The sequence below is a fragment of the Scyliorhinus canicula genome, chromosome 7 (assembly GCF_902713615.1).
Source record: "Scyliorhinus canicula chromosome 7, sScyCan1.1, whole genome shotgun sequence".
In the NCBI taxonomy this organism is placed as follows: domain Eukaryota; kingdom Metazoa; phylum Chordata; class Chondrichthyes; order Carcharhiniformes; family Scyliorhinidae; genus Scyliorhinus; species Scyliorhinus canicula.
In genome coordinates, this window is record NC_052152.1 from 195,595,448 (window position 1) to 195,612,099 (window position 16,652).

At 45.6% G+C, this 16,652-nt stretch overlaps 1 protein-coding gene across 1 annotated transcript in view; it reads right to left on the reverse strand.

Annotated features, from left to right (window-relative positions):
• The window catches only part of LOC119969657 (zinc fingers and homeoboxes protein 3-like), an 82,160-nt gene extending 81,301 nt beyond the window's left edge, over window positions 1-859 (reverse strand). The window contains exon 1 of the mRNA XM_038803590.1: window positions 595-859. The gene's annotated coding sequence lies outside the window, so the exon portion shown is untranslated. The remainder of the gene's footprint in view (window positions 1-594) is intronic.
• Between the last annotated feature and the right edge of the window lie 15,793 nt (window positions 860-16,652).

A 16,652-nucleotide genomic window follows, 5' to 3' on the forward strand; every position in this document is an offset into this window, starting at 1 on the left:
TCCCCAATCGCATTTCGCAGCCTCCACTGAAAGAGGGGGAAACTCGTGCTAATTTCGACAATCGGGTGGTAAAGGGGGAGATGAATACACACTATCATAATTACAATTGATTCCATTATTTTTCCCCCCCAGGAAAGGGGGGGGGGGGGGGGAGTAAAGGAAATAAAGAGGTTTGAATAGCAGCCTGTGTATTACACCTTGGACACCCTCTCAAGTTGCCCGGGAGGTGAGGGGAGAAGAGAACCGAGCCTAAACGGAGTGGTTCCCTAAATCCCCTTTCATTTCACCCCCTCGGATCGTTACACACACTCTCTCTCTCTCTCTCTCTCGCTGTTTGTGGCCGTGCCGCCATTTTATTTGGGTTACTTTTCTCCCTGGGTCTGGTTGCCTATTTCCCCCCCTCTTGTGTTTAGGGGATTGAAGACAGGGGATGGGAGGTGAGGCACAGACGCAGAGAGAGAGACGGGGTAGCCCATGGGGAAAGAGTGGGCGCAGGGAGATTTGGCAACATTGTAGCGCCTTCTGGAACGTGGCAACAATCGAGTATCAATGTAAAGTAGCAAAATCAGCTAGCGCTTCCCAAACACAACTCACCCTCTCCACGATCCAGCTGCTACTGTCTCCTCCTCCTCTTCACGCTTTATGTTATATGGAGATATATATATATATTAACTGACTCCTTCAAAGCCCCGACCGAGAGAGGCAACCCTTCTCCTCCTCTCCTTTGATCCGATCGCTGCTGAATTTGCTCCCTGGTGTCTGATCCTCCACCCGCTGAAACGTTTTTCAATTTTAAAAACAAAACTCCAAATTCATCAGAGCGAAAGACGAAACGAAAAAGGTTCACAGATACAACACCCCCCCCCCCCCCCCCAAGAAAAAAACCCCACATCGGACGCCAGAACGCTGACACACGTGATGGCCAACGTCACCAACCCTTACGAACGATGCAACATACTTTGGAAGTTGCTCACACTTGTGGGGGGTTTTAAAAAGGTGGCGAAGTGCGGGGTTCCTTACTGCTCCCCGGGGACAATTACTGGGAGGGGAGGGCAGGAGGCGAGATACAGCAAACCAGAATGTACCTGTCCACAATATCTATATTCCAATCTAACTCTTCCAATCCTGAAAACACAAACAACAGTGGCATTTGTAATCCCTTTCCGATGTGAAATTCACTGCGCTTTACCACAATCAATGGACACACAATGTCACAACTGTTGCTTTGCTGTTGTTTACGTCTCAATACCTCCCCCCTCTCCTCTCTCTCTCTGGCAACTCTAGATTAGCAGAAATGTTCTGCAAAAATGTTGCATCTTGGAAAAAAAAATAAGTGTCCATTTTAATACAAACTTTGGGGGGTTTGCTAGTCCTGGGCCGGTTGTGAGTTAAGGCGGCATTCGTGGGTCGACTATCGGCACGGCCAGACCAGAGGGCGTGTGGAGTGTTTGAAATGAGCGCCTTGTACCTGTTAATCTTGCTCCTGATGGTCCCTTTCTGCTGAGTGGCTGTGATCGCTTTCTCTCCAAGTGACTGCTAGTGTTGCCTCTTGTCTCTCGCTCTTGTTGCCAGGGTACTGTTTATTTCAAAGGGATTCCCCCCTCCTCCTGTCTTTAAAACCTCATAACCTGGGAATTCCCTCTCTGACACAGATCGTCTTACGCATTCCTGAGCGTCAAACACACACACACACGAAGTAACGGCGAGTATTATTTCATCTGTTTCAGCTCCCGGCAGCAGTAAACTCTGCTTAACCTTGAGAATCATATCTGTCGGTGGAGAGGTCAGGAAATCGTTATCAAGAAGAAAATAAAATATTGTTTTGAGTGTGTGTCAAAGTAAACACATTTAGTAAAAGCGAGATTCTTTTTCAACGTGTCTGCTGTAAACCATTCTTATTGAATAAAAGTTGTGATCCTTGATGTAGGGGTTACAGTCCCCCCGAACCCATTGGTTAGCAACTAGGCAGCTTTTGAAACTGAAATTTATATGACTGAAATTAAAGAGCGGCATAATAATCGGCTAATAACAACAGGCGCTGCAATTGTGATATCGAAGAACACCTTGTCCCCACCAGAAGTACAGAGCAAAATTGGACAACCCCAGTCTGGGTGTGTACCGTTAGAGCCTCCTATCTTTAATGTTCCTGATATCAAATAGCGTTTCTATTTCAACGCAAAGTGCTGAGCATGTTGGAAATCTGAAATGACAACAGAATACTCAGCAAGTCAGGCAGCATCTGTGGAGAAACATGGGGCAATCGTGATTAGCACTGCTACCTCACCGCACCAGGATCCGGGCCCAATTCGGGCCTCAGGTGACTGTGAAGTTTGTACGTTCTCCCCGTGCCGGCGTGGGTTTCCTCCGGACGCTCTGGTTTCCTCCAAAGATGTCCAGGTTAGGTGGATTGGCCATGCTAAAATTGCCCCTTAGTGTCCAGAGATGTGCAGGTTAGATGGGGTTATGGGGATAGCGCCCAGAGCTCCTGGCTGAGAGGCAAAATCAAACCAAATAAGAAAAATTAATGTAAATACTGCCTGGGCTTGGACTGCAAGGAGGTGCAGTGGTTAGCACTGCTGCCTCACAGTGCTGAAGATCTGGGTTCGATCCAGGCCCTGGGTCACTGTCGCGTGGAGTTTGCACATTCTCCCCACGTCTGCGTGGGTTTCACCCCCACAACCCAAAAAGCTATGCAGGGGTAGGTGAATGCACAATGGGCTAAACAGCTGTCTTGGAATGCAGAACAAGGCAGCAGCACGGGTACAATTCCCGTCCTAGCCTCCCTGAACAGGCGTCGGAATGTGGCGACTAGGGGCTTTTCACAGGAACTTCATTGAAGCCTACTTGTGACAATAAGCGATTATTATTATTGACCACACTAAATTGCCCTTTCATTAGAAGAAAATAATTCAGTACTCTAAATTTGTATTAAAAAAATACTGCCTGGGCTTTCAGAGCTTGTTTTCCAGGGCTTGTGGGCATAAGCCAGAGGCTGAGTTTGAAACCTGGAAAGTCCATTACAGGTGAAGAACTGCATAAGAGGCAAAGTTGAACAGCATCCTGTAGTTACCACTGTGCGAATAACAGATTCTAACAGTGCAAGAATATTGACCGAAGTAAGATGCTGGAGATAGCCTGCACAATTATTTCTGAAAATGCTCCTATCCTCTTATAAAAACACTGCTGGAATACTCTGGCCATAAAACCCTTTTGCAACCCAGTGGACTGAGCTCCACGGTGAGAGGTTTAGAAGGGGCTGCTGCTCAGTTTTTTGCTGTACTTCAGTGCGAGGTTCATGCAATCACCTGGTGCGTAAAATGGAAACAATTTGGATGGATGACTTCCTGTTGATTCTGCTACAAGACCTGGCCACAAACCATTTTTTTCACAGGTTCAGGATGCATAAGCCCAGCAGGGAAGGCTCCTCGACTGCTTGCCTATCTTTTGTGGCTTTTGAGTGTGTACAGATAGCTCTGCATAGGGATCATGTGTGATGCTTTCTGAGACCAGTGGGTTAATTGTTTCATCAATGAGACAAAACAGGTTATGGTTTTGTGTTTATTTGCACTTCACATGTATCAGTGAAAGTGGACTATTTGTGTAGTAGTGGTGACCTCCTACGAGGGCACTTTCAGCGATGCTTTTGTTCCAGTTCACATGCCACTAGCACAGTGTCACTTTACTAATCCACTCCAAACTAAACGTCTGCTGGGACACAGTCCCATGAATTCTCTGGGAAGTGTTGGCAGACAAGTTAGGAGCAGAAGAACAGCGATAGAGCATTCAACCTCTTGGGCCTCCTGTTCAATCACCTCATAGCTCATCTGCATCTCACATCCACTTACCTAATGTAGCTCCATATCCCTTGATACCCCTCTCACAAAAATCTACGCCATTACCTTCACATTCATAGACTTCTGGGGGTCGATGAGTTGCCAATTTCCATTACCTTTGGCCTAAGAAAATGCTTCCTGATTTCAGTCTTTTTTAAAAATAAATTTAGAGTACCCAATTCATTTTTTCCAATTAAGGTGCAATTTAGCGTGGCCAGTCCACCTACCCTGCACATCTTTGGGTTGTGGGGGTGAGACCCACGCAAACACGGGGAGAATGTGCAAACTGCGCACGGACAGTGACACAGGGCCAGGATCGAACCTGGGACCTTGGTGCCATGAGGCAGCAGTGCTAACCACTGCACCACCATGCTGCCTTGATTTCACTCTTTTGTCAGTGGATTTCCACTCACCAGATTTCCACCTTCCAACACACACCACAGGACAACAATCAGAAAATCCTGGTTTGATTAATAATTAATAATAATCTTAATTGTCACAAGTAGGCTTACATTAACACTGCAATGAAGTTACTGTGAAAAGCCCCTCGTCACCACACTCCGGCGCCTGTTCGAGTACACAGAGGGAGAATTCAGATTGTCCAATTCAGCTCACAGCATGTCTTTCGGGTCTTGTGGGAGGAAACTGGAGCACCCGGAGGAAATTCACACAGATACAGGGAGAACGTGCAGACTCTGCACGGACAGTTACCCAAGCCGGAATCGAACCTGGGACCCTGGCGCTGTGAAACAGCCGTGCTAACCACAGTGCTACCGTACCGCCCATCGTGCTTGCGGGATTATCAGCGGGTAGCATCCTCACCTCTCGCTCAGAAAGTTCCAAGTTCAGGTCACGCTCTTAAGACTTGAGTGTGGTGGAAACTGTGGTGCTACACTGTCAGAGACCCTCAGGGGGAATGTAAAGGACCCATGATACTATTTGGAAGAGGAGCGTAGGGAGAAGGGTGACACAGTGGGTAGCACTGCTGTCTCACAGCCCTAGTAACCTAGGTTGGATTCCTGCCTTGGATGACTGTGTGGAGTTTGCACATTCTCCCTGTGGGTTTCTCCCACAGTCCAAAGATGTGCAGGTTAGGTGGACGAGCCATTGCTAAACTACCCCTTAGTGTCCAAAGATGTGCAGGTTGCGTGGATTGGTCATGATTAATGCATGAGTTTACAGGGATAGGGAAGGGGAGTGGGCCTAGGTAGCATATTCTTTCCGATGGTAGGTACAGACTCGGTGGGCCAAATGGCTTCCTTTCCACATTGTAGGGATTCTATGGATATCTCCAGTGTCCTGGCCAATATCTATCCATCGATCAACATCACATTGTCTGGTCATTATCACCCACATTGCTGTGGGTGGGATCTTGTTGTGAGGAATTTGGGCATTGCAACAGTAACTACCCTTCAAGAAAGAGGGTATACTTGGCGGTAAAGTTCTTTCAGGCATCTGGTGGTTGTGAAAGATGCTATATAAATGCAAGTCTTTCTTTCTTGATTTTCAAGAAACACTTTTTTTTGCCCCTCATTTAACCCAGGGATGCTGAAGCAAACTGTGGCAACAAACTGAGCTTTAGCTGTGTTCAACATATTAAAACAGTAATGATCAGATAATAGACTATCAAAACCAAAGCTTCATTCTGTCCACATCCAATTTCGTCTTCATGCTCAGTTGCGAAACATCACTGCACTCAGCACAGCAATACGGGCTGACCTCAGGTGAAAAGGTGAGAGAAACTCGGATTGTCCTTCTCAGAGCAGAGACGGTTAAGAGGAGACCTACCAGAAGTATTCAGCATGGTGGCGCAGTGGTGAGCATTGCTGCCTCATGGTGCCGAGGTCCCAGGTTCGATCCCGGTTCTGGGTCACTGTCCGTGTGGAGTTTGCATATTCTCCCCGTGTTTGCGTGGGTTTTGCCCCCACAACCCAAAGATGTGCAGGGTAGGTGGCTTGGCCACGCTAAACTGCCCCTTAATTGGAAAAAATGAATTGGGTACTCTAAATTTTTAAAAAAAGATAATGAGAAGGTTGGTTTGAGAAAGCTCCAAATTCATTGAGAGACTTTGGCGGGAACATGTAGAGGTGAACTTGAGGCATCAGTGCTCACGCACAATCCTCCAAACAACTCACCTACCCAAGCCCCACCTGCCCCACATGTGCCAGAGCCTGCAAATTGCCCATTGAACTTATCAGCCATCTGAGAACCCAACAAACCAGAGTAGTAGGCAAAGCATCCTCGGTCCCAAATGATATCCGAAAAAAGATTATTCAAAATAATAAGCAGTTTTTGACAGAGCAAAACTGTCAGGAGGGAGCTAGGGAGAAACTGTATTCTTTGACAAGTGGGTCAAGATTCAAGGTCATAGATTCAAAATAATTGGCAAAAAAGACTGGAAGGTAATTGACAATTTTTTTCACACCAAGGGTTGTTAAGCTCTGAAACACACTACCTGACAGAATGATGGGAGCAGATTCTACAGAGATTTTCAAAAGGCTGTTGGGCACGTACTTGAAGAGGGCTGAATTGGAGGGTGAAGATGAAAAAGCAGAACTGTGGGGCTAAATAAACATGATGGGCCAAATGGTCTCCTCGTATGGTGTAAGATTCCATGGTTTCCCTTCTGGTGCGAAACACAGAGAGCACTAATCGTGCCTCTTCTGCTGGCTTAGTTGATCTGACTGAACAGTACAATTGGGAACATTTTTGACCGGTATGGTTCAGTTTCACATGGAACTAATTGAGTCATGGAGAGAGCTTTAAATTTGGAAGTTTTTATAAAATGTCCATCTGGAGTAAGGGTCATATGTTGTGCCCCTTTCCATTGATCATTTCATTACCACAGCTGTTAAAAGCAGTCTTAACTCCCAATCCACAATAAAAAATTTGATTATGAATCATCTCAAGTCACAAGCTTCCACGAGTTGGGAGCAATAATACTTCCACACAGATTTATTTCCCCCCTCAGCCAATAGCAACATTACTTCCCTTATTAAAGCACAGTTTCACACCTTAGCGGGAATAGTTAGATGATGTAATTGTGAATGGGCCACCTTTGTATCAATAGATGTGCCAGTTTTTTGAGTGTGAATGAAGTTATGTAATGGCAAGGAACATGTTTATTTGCTTAAGTACATCAATAAATTATCTGGCCTATTTAACAACATGCTCATTTGATTAAAATATTTTTTTTCATTGATGGAGTCAGTTAAATTGATCAGCAAATATTTTTTAAATATAAATTTAGAGTACCCAATTCATTTTTTCCAATTAAGGGGCAATTTAGTGTGGCCAATCCACCTACCCTGCACATCTTTGGGTTGTGGGGGCGAAACCCACGGAGACACAGGGAGAATGTGCAAACTCCACACGGACAGTGACCCAGAGCCGGGATCGAACCTGGGATCTTGGCGCCATGGGACAGCAGTGCGAACCACTGCGCCACCATGCTGCCCGAATTGATCAACAGATATTGTTTGTGGCAGACATTTGAAGGCTGTTCTTCTGGCCTTGACACCAGATGTTGGAAAACTGGGAAGTTCTTTTTTTCTTTTAATAAAAATTGAAGTACCCAATTCATTTTTTTCCAATTCAGGGGCAATTTTTTAGCATGGCCAATCCTGCACATCTTTGGGTTGTGGAGGTGAGACCCATGCAGACACGGGGAGAATGTGCAAACTCCACAGAGACTGTGACCCGGGGCCTGGATCGTACCCGTGTCCTCGTCGCCGTGAGGCAGCAGTGCTAACCACTGCACCACGTGCCACCGCACCACCAAATACATCTTCCCTTCCGTAACTCTTCCTACTGTGACACCCTGGTCCACTCTTCAAACACCCACATCGCTTCCCATGGCACCTCCCCATGCAAGCACAGACTTGCAACATCTCCACCCTTCCTGCCATTTCCAGGTGAACATTGATTTATTGATACTTGGGTGGTTGCTTTGCTGAACACACCCACTCAGTCTTCAAGTATGACCCTGAGCTTCTGGCCACCTGTTATTTTGATTCTCTGCCCATACACTCTCTCTATTCTTGGGTTTCTACATTGTCCTAATGATGGTCAACATTAGCTTTAAGAACAGTACTTCATCTATTGCTTGGATGGAACTCTCCATCACAGGGAGCAGAGGAAGCAAGCAGTGTACATACATTTAAGGGAAATCCAGGCAAGCATTTGAGGGAGAAGGGATGTACGATCCTAATGATAGATTTAGATGAAAAAAGATGGGAAGTGGCTCAAGTAGAGAATAAATGATAGCATGGACTGGTTGAACTGAATAGTCTGTTTCTGTGCCATATATTCTATGCATTTTACAGTCTTTCAGATTCAATATTGACTTCAACAATTTTGATCATAATCACTGCTATCTTCCCGGCTCTGGGTCACTGTCCATGTGGAGTTTGCACATTCTCCCCGTGTTTGCATGGGTTTCGCCCCCACAACCCAAAGATGTGCAGGGTAGGTGGATTGGCCACTCTAAATTGCCCCTTAATTGGAAAAAAAATGAATTCGGTACTCTAAATTTTTTTTTTTTAAACTGCTACCATTTTTTAGGTAGCCTCCATTGGCAAAGATTCTGTTATTGCTATATGCACTTTTTCTGGGCCCATCTTTTGTTCCATTCCGTGATCCATTATCATCGACCCTTGTCTTTCACCATCATCTCTGATGATATTTAGTCTTTCCTGTCTTCCAATCTCTCATAGACCTATTTTGTTCTTTTCCTACCTCCCCCTTCTCTTCCCCTTTCTGCACGGTAGTGATTCTATGATTCTATAATACCGGTTAAATCACTAGCATTTTCGCGTTCTGATAAAATGTCATCAACACAAAGTGATAAGTCGGTTTCTCCCTCCACAAATGCAGCCAGACCTGCTGTGTATTTGAAGTATTTGAACCTCTAAACAATTAGGAACACAAGCAAAAACGCACACAAATGCTTCTCAACTGGACTGTCTGCCAAAACATTTTATTCTATCCTATTTCTGCACAAAGGAGAAATACATCATGGACTCTGCCCTCTGCACACCCTACTGGAAGGTTTATATATGGCACTTCTTTTTAACTAAAATGTCATTTTACCAAGGAATTAACTTTAGATCCAAGCCTCACTGTATTTCCAGCATTTTCCGAATTCCAGAATCCACTGTGTTTTGCCTATGTACTGATGAAGCCCGACCTTGTCCGCACCCAACATCCTCTCATGCACTTTCCATCAGGGATCTCTGAACAGCAATCGTGAGCAGAAATCCTGGCGAACATTTCCCTTCCAGAGTCAGTGTACTGCACTCAACCGGCACCTCGACTGGGAATTAAAATTGGGAATTCTGGTGTGTCTGGTTTTGGTTATCGCTTTAAATCCTACCCCCTTCCCTGTCCTCCCCATATGTCTATCTCTTCCATATGCTGATCCCAGTTCCTAAGAGCCATCACTATGATTGAAATCCTCTCTCCTTATTCACACAGCTCCAATTTCATGTCCTTGCTGCAGTTTGCTTAATAGCCAAAGGTGGCACTGCAGAACAGCATTCACAAACAATGCAAAGTGCCAAACACATTATGCAGTGACCCGAATCAGAACATTAACTCGGATTCCAATTCTCTGACGGCACTCACTGTTCCTCAATTGTTCTTCAATATGAAAAAGTTATGTTTTCCATTACTCACCTGTTGAACAGAGCTTTGTGGACCGACAAGCTACAGCCTGCACATTACTATATATACAAAGGATATAACTCCAATTTACATTTTCTCAATCCCAGGGTTTCTCAACACACCACTGAGTCAATGGGGTTGCCAAGATGCTGTAAATTATAGACTGGGGCAGCCCGCTAGCACAGTAGTTAGCACAGTTTCTTCACAGCTCCAGAGTCCCGGGTTTGATTCCCGGCTCGGGTGATTGTCTGTGAGGAGTCTGCACGTTCTCCCCGTGCCGGTGTGGGTTTCCTCCGGGTGCTCCGGTTTCCTCCCACAGGCCAAAGATGTGCAGGTTAGGTGGATTGGCCATGATGAATTGCCCTTGGTGTCCAATAAGATTGGGTGGGTGATGGAACCATCAATTCACCAGACACGTGTTTCCGATATGAATCTAGGCTTTAATCGACTTACTTCAGAGCCAGCCTGTTTCCCGTTGATGAACTCTTAGTGAACTCAGGCTGACTCTGGACAAGGGTATTTATACAGCAGCACTAGGGGGAGGAGTCATGGGCGGAGCCAAGGGTGGAGCCCAGTACAACTTCCTGAGTAGTCCCAGAGCTACTCCCCCTAGTGGTAGGATAGCGCTACTGCGCTTACAAAGACAGTGTGAATTATCATATATACATATATATATTACATTCACCACAGTGTGGTTACTGGGTTACAGGGATCGGGTGGAGGTGTGGGCTTAAGTGGGGTGCTCTTTCCAAGGGCCGGTGCAGACTCGATGGGCCGAATAGGCTTCTTCTTTACTGTAAATTCTATGAATTAGAAAACCATTTTTTTCAAGTTGTTTCATTTAAAGCTAGTGACATAGTGTAAAGAATGCTAAGGAGCGGTATTCTCCCCTCCCGGGACTAAGTGCCCGTGCCATCATGAACGCCGTTGCGTTTCTGGACGACGGCGCAAACCGGTCCTGGGCACGACCTATTCTGGCCCCCACTCCAGCGTCACGCCACTCCAGCGTCCCTACGCGATGCCAAATGGGTGCCGCACCAGCCCACGCATGCGCAGTTGCGGCAGCTCATTCCTGCGCATGCGCAGTTGGGCCGCGCCATCCTGCACATGCGCGGGAAACTTCTTATGCGCGCCGGTGTTCTGGGGCCGGTTGTGGAAAGAGGTAGGCCCGGGGGGGTGGGAGAGGCCAGTCCGTCAATCGGTGGGCCCCGATCGCAGGCCAGACCCCATCGGAGGCCCCCCCCGGTGAAGGAGCCCCCCTCCCTACAGGCCGCCCCCCCCCACCCCCCAGTGTTCCCGCACAGTTCCCGCTGGCAGTGACCAGGGATGGACGGCGCCGGCAGGAACCTGTCATGTCGAAGCAACTGTTCGGCCCATCCAGGCTGGAGAATCGTCGCTCGCCGTTTGCGGTGATTCTCCGAGCAGCCCGGCGCAATTCGCGCGCCGCTTGTTTCGGGGGGGGGGGGGGAGGGGGTGGGTGAATCGCGCACGGGGATCGGGGCGGTGTGGCACATTTTGCGCGGCACCCCGCCGATTCTCCCACCCAGCATGGGGGGGGGGGGGGGGGGGGGTAGGGGAGAATACCGCCCAAGATATATGGAACAAAAGTGATGAGTGAAGAAGATAACTCAAATAGAATGGGTTTGTTTTATCTGGTCTTGTGCTTGATAATTGAAAATGTACAGAGGGCAGCACGGTGGCACAGTGGTTAGTTCTGCTGCCTCACGGCGCCGAGATCCCAGGTTCGATCCCGGCTCTGGGTCACCGTCCATGTGGAGTTTGCACATTCTCCCCGTGTTTGCGTGGGTTTCGCCCCCCACAACCCAAAGATGTAGGTGGATCGGCCACGCTAAATTGCCCCTTAATTGGAAAAAATGAATTGGGTACTCTAAATTTATTTTTAAAAAAGAAAAAAAAAAGAAAGGTACAATATTCCTGTATCATGAGATGTCTACTACATTAAAAGTGCTGTATAAATACAAGAGGGAGAAAAATTCTGTCAGAGGGTTGTGAGACGTTGGGATTCTCTTCCTCAAAAGGTGGTTGAGGCAGTGTCCTGGAATGTCCTTAAGACAGTGATAGATAGATTTTAGATAAGGGGGGGTAAAAGGTTATCAGGGATAGGCAGCAATGTGGGGTTGAAGTTACAATCAGATCAGCCATGATCTTATTGAATGGCAGAGTGGCCTACTCCTGTTCCTAGTTCATATAGAATCATAGAATCCCCACAGCGCAGCAGGAGGCCATTCGGTCCATCGAGTCTGCACTGACCCCCTGAAGGAGCACTCCACCTCGGAGTTGCTTGTAGGTCTGGAGGAGGTTACAGAGATAGGTACGGGTGAGTTATGGGGGGAATTTGAACATGATTGTACTTCATAAGAAAATGCAGTATAAATGTACAACTGTAAATTAAACTTGGAGATGTAAAACGTAAATGTGTGTTTTGTCAGGTGCATTTAGTAATCCTGAAAACTGAATTTTGCTTTATAACATTGGGTTAAACTCAACTAATATGATAATAGTAATGCTTAAAATCAAATTTATTAAGACCATAAGAAATAGGAACTGACATAGGCCACTCGGCCCCTTGAGTCTGCCCTGCCATTCAATACGATAATGGCTGATCCGACATTCCTCACGTCCACTTTCCTGCCCTTTCCCAGTGACCCTTGATTCCCTTATTGATCAACAATCTGTCTATCCCAGCCTTAAATATACACAAGGACTCTGCCCCCATATCTCTGTGGTGAGGAGTTCCAGAGACTCTCAACCCTCTGAGAGAAGAAATTCCTCCTCATCTCAGTCTTAAATTGGCTCCCCTTTATTTTGAGACTATGCCCTCTGGTCTAGACTCTCCCATTAGGGGAAACATCCTCTCAGCATTTACCCTGTCAAAGCCGTTTAACAATCCTCTATGTTTCAATGATATCACGTCTCATACTTCTAAATTCCAATGAATAAAGTCCCAGCCTGTTTAACCTTTGCTCATAAGACAATCCCTCCATACTGGGAATTATCCTAGTGAACCTTCTCTGAACCGCCTCCATTTAATAATTTATTTCCTTAAATAAAGGGACCAAATTTGCTGACAGTATTCCAGATGTGGTCTCACCAGTACCTTGTACAGTTGCAGCAAGACTTCCCGACTCTTATACATCAACCCCCTTGAAATAACGGCCAACATTCCATTAACCTTCCTGATTACGTGCTGCCCCTGTGTGCAAGCTTTCTGTGTTTTGTGCACAAGTACCCCCAAGTCCCTTTGTGTTGCAGCTTTCTGCATTTAAATAATACTCTGTTCTTTTGTTCTCCCTTCCAAAATGAACAACTTTACATTTTTCCTCATTCTGCTCCATTTGCCAACTTTTTGCCCATTTACTTAACCCATCAACATCTCTTTACAAATGGTTAGTATCCCTCTCGCGAACTTGCCTTTCCTCCTATTTCTGTGCTGTTTTTAAATTTGGCTCTAGTACATTCGCCTCCTTCCTCCAAGTCATTAATATAAATTGTAAACCGTTGCGGTCCCAGCACTGACCCCTGTGGAACCCCACTGGTTACAGGTCGGCAAGCTGAAAAAGAACCCCTTACCCCCACTCGCTCTTTCCTGCCCATTAGCCAATGCTCTATCCATTCCAATATACTAACTCCCACACCATAGGGTCTTACCCTTTGACTTAACCTTTTGTGAGGTACCTTGTCGAACGCTTTCTGGAAGTCTTGTGGCGCTCATGTTAACCTACATCAAGCCTTTTGAAATTATTGTACCATGGTCACCAAAATGAACTTTCTGCTAGTGCTAAGCATAGGTTGCAGATGTAATTAAATAAAGTTGCAGTTAATAGGACACCAAGTGTTGTGTGTGTTGAAAGTTAATAGGAAATCTTTGTACTACTGCATTTAACAACCTGCTACGTCAATCCTTTTAAGTCTGTTGGTTAATCTAGAACAACACCAGAACCGAATGGCATCATATTTAAAATCCTGAGACGTAAGAAGATAAGTCTGAACCCAGCTCTTTTTATATTATCATAGGGACTGAGACCTACGGGGAACAAAAATGCCAACATGACATTTGCCCTCCTACTTTGCTTGCTGTAGCACATGCTAACTTTCCAAATTCCTTGCATGAATTCACCCAAGTCGCTCTGAAAATCAACATTTAAAAGTTTCACATCATTTAAAAAAATCTTGTATAACAAAGTCAATAACCTCACCCTTACCCACATTATACTCCATCAATCACCTTGTTGCACTCATTTAACCTACCAACGCCTTTTTACAGCCTCTTTCATGGAATTATAGAATCTCTACAGTGCAGGAGGCCATTTGGCCCATCAAGTCTGCACCAACCCTTGGAAAGAGTCAGTGCATCCTCTTTGTGTCCTCTTCACAACCTACTTTCCCACCTAACATTCTATTGTCAGGAAACTTGAATACGCTGTCAACCTATTTATATTTTAAAATTCATTCATGCCAAGTGGTTACTGGCTAGGCCAACATTTATTGCCCATCCCTAATTGCCCCTCAGAAGGTGGTGGTGAGTTACCTTCTTGAACCGCTGCAGTCCATGTGGTGTAGGTACACCCACCGTGCTATTAGGGAGGGACTTCCAGGAATTTGACCCAGTGACAATGATGGGATGGCAGTATATTTCCAAGTCAGGGTGGTGAGTGGTTTGGAGGGAAATCTCCAGGTATCTGTTGCCCTTGTCCTCCCAGATGGTCGTGATCGTGGGTTCGGAAGGTGCTGCCGAAGGAGCTATAATAACTTCCTGCAGTGCCACTGTTCATCGTTGATGGAGGGACTGGATGTTTGTGGAAGGGGGCCAATCAAACAGGCTGCTTGAGGCTGGATGGTGTAGAGCTTCTGGAGTGTTGGAGTGTCATCCAGGTAAGTGGAGAATATTCTACCACACTCCTGACTTGTGCTTTAAAAATTGTGGTCAGCCTATGGGGAGTCAGGAGGTGAGTTACTCGCCGCAGGATTCCTAGCCTCTGACCTGCTCTTGTATCCACAGTATTTATATGGCGTATCCAGTTCAGCTTCTGATCAATGGTAACCCCCAGGATGTTGATATTGGGGGATTCAGCGATGTTAATGCCATTGAATATCAAGGAGTAATGGTTCATTTAGTAGTCAAGGAGGAGTCCGTAAAGGAGAGTCAAAAGAATGGTTTATTACCACAAGTAAAGTATTACAGGTTACAGTCCCAGTCGGGACTATCCCACAGCACCACTCCTACCTGAGTTAACCAGCCCCGCTAATAGGCCTCTGTCCCTCAGTGGGGGACCCCATACGGAAGATTAATCGGGTCATCCCCTGTGTCGTGTGGGGGTTATAACAGTTAGTTTCTCTCTTGTTACCCCCACAACCCAAAGATGTGCAGGGTAGGTGGATTGGCCTCACTAAACTGCCCCTTAATTGGAAAAAAAAATTGGGTCCTCCAAATTAAAAATTTTATTTAAAAAAGATTCACTCTTTTTGGAGATGGTCATGTAGATGGTAAATAGCACTCTCTGCCAAATTGAAAATGCCCCATTTATCCCTATTCTCTGATTCCTGTCCGTTAACCAGTCCTCCACCCATACTGATATATTACTCCCAACTCCATGAAACTACTTTATTGGCTATAAAGCACTTTGACCCGTTTTGATGAAGAGTCACCCAGACTCGAAACGTTAGCTCCCTTCTCTCTCCACAGATGCAGTCAGACCTGCTGAGACTTTCCAGCATTTCCTGTGTTTTTGTTGTTGAAGCAATTTCACATAATCTGTGATTGTGAAGGGTGCTTTATAAATAAAATATTTTCTTTTCTTTAATTAAAGATGAATTAATAGATTATTTATACCTATCAACACTGAAAGAGTTCTGTATTATACGTATAGAAAATGAGGAAGGAGGCACAAGAAGGTCAGCCGAGGAATCCAATATAAAAGCAGTCAATGCAAATACATTTTCAGATTAGGGGACACAAAATGCACCTGAACATCGGGACATTAATCAGATGGTTCAGTGAAGAGAACTCTTGGGATTCAATGGACGGAGCAACTAATGAGATGAAAACTATAGGAGGCATGTGCGTAAGTAGATTCCCATGAAAGCAGGGTATCAGGTGGATTGAGGTTGTTAAAGGTGTCATGATTTGCAGACATGCACATAATGAGATACAGACAGGCAGCTAATGAACACAGAGAACAGGGCATAACCAATCAGCAGGCAGAACACTTGGGGATGGTTTCCCACTATGAAAGGCACGAGGCACTCACACTCTGCCTCTTTCCACTGGAGACATCTACAGAGTGAGTCAGGTGTATATATCACATAACACCGACAGCACGTGGCTAAGAGCTAGTCTGGTTCAGTCAGACAGAGTAATCACACGTGGGTTAGCAGAGAGTCGAACTCACAGAGAACTGAGCTAACTGTGTGACAGGTTCACTAAATCAGATTGAACTAACTTCAAGGTCTGGAGTATATTTCGGTTATAGCTGCATCCAGTTGCAGCCCGTGTTATCTCAGTGTGCTTAACACGACAAAAGGGATTGGTGTTTTGCATTTGAAAGGATTTGTACCCCTCTGTGTTCCAACTTTTCAATTCACCTGGTGTCATAAGTGTGCTGCAAGGTGTGGCAAGAGCTTGCAGTTATTTGGAGGTATGATAGAGTTTGGTATATGACCACAAGGCAGTGGACATTGTTTTGAGTTTAGAAAGCATTTGATGAATTATGTCAATTAGATTGTGGTTAACTCCATCTCGGTTCCGTGACCTTGCCTAAACAATATCAATCAGTGTCGGTTTTGAAAGTTTGAATTAGCCCCCAGTCGTCACAGCGTTTTGATGATGAGAGTTCCAGATTTCCATTACCTTTTGAGTGAAGAAGTGCTTTCCGACACTACCCCAGAATTGTCAAGCTCTTAATCTAATGCCACCCCTGCCTCCACCCCCATATTCTAGGTTCCCCCACTGGGGGAAATAGTTTACCTTTGTCTATCTCCTTTTTTATTTATATATATTTTTTTAATTTTATAAATTTAGAGTACCCAATTAATTTTTTCCAATTAAGGGGCAATTTAGCGTGGCCAATCCACCTAGCCTGCACATCTTTGGGTTGTGGGGGTGAAACCCACGCAGACACGGGGAGAATGTCTATC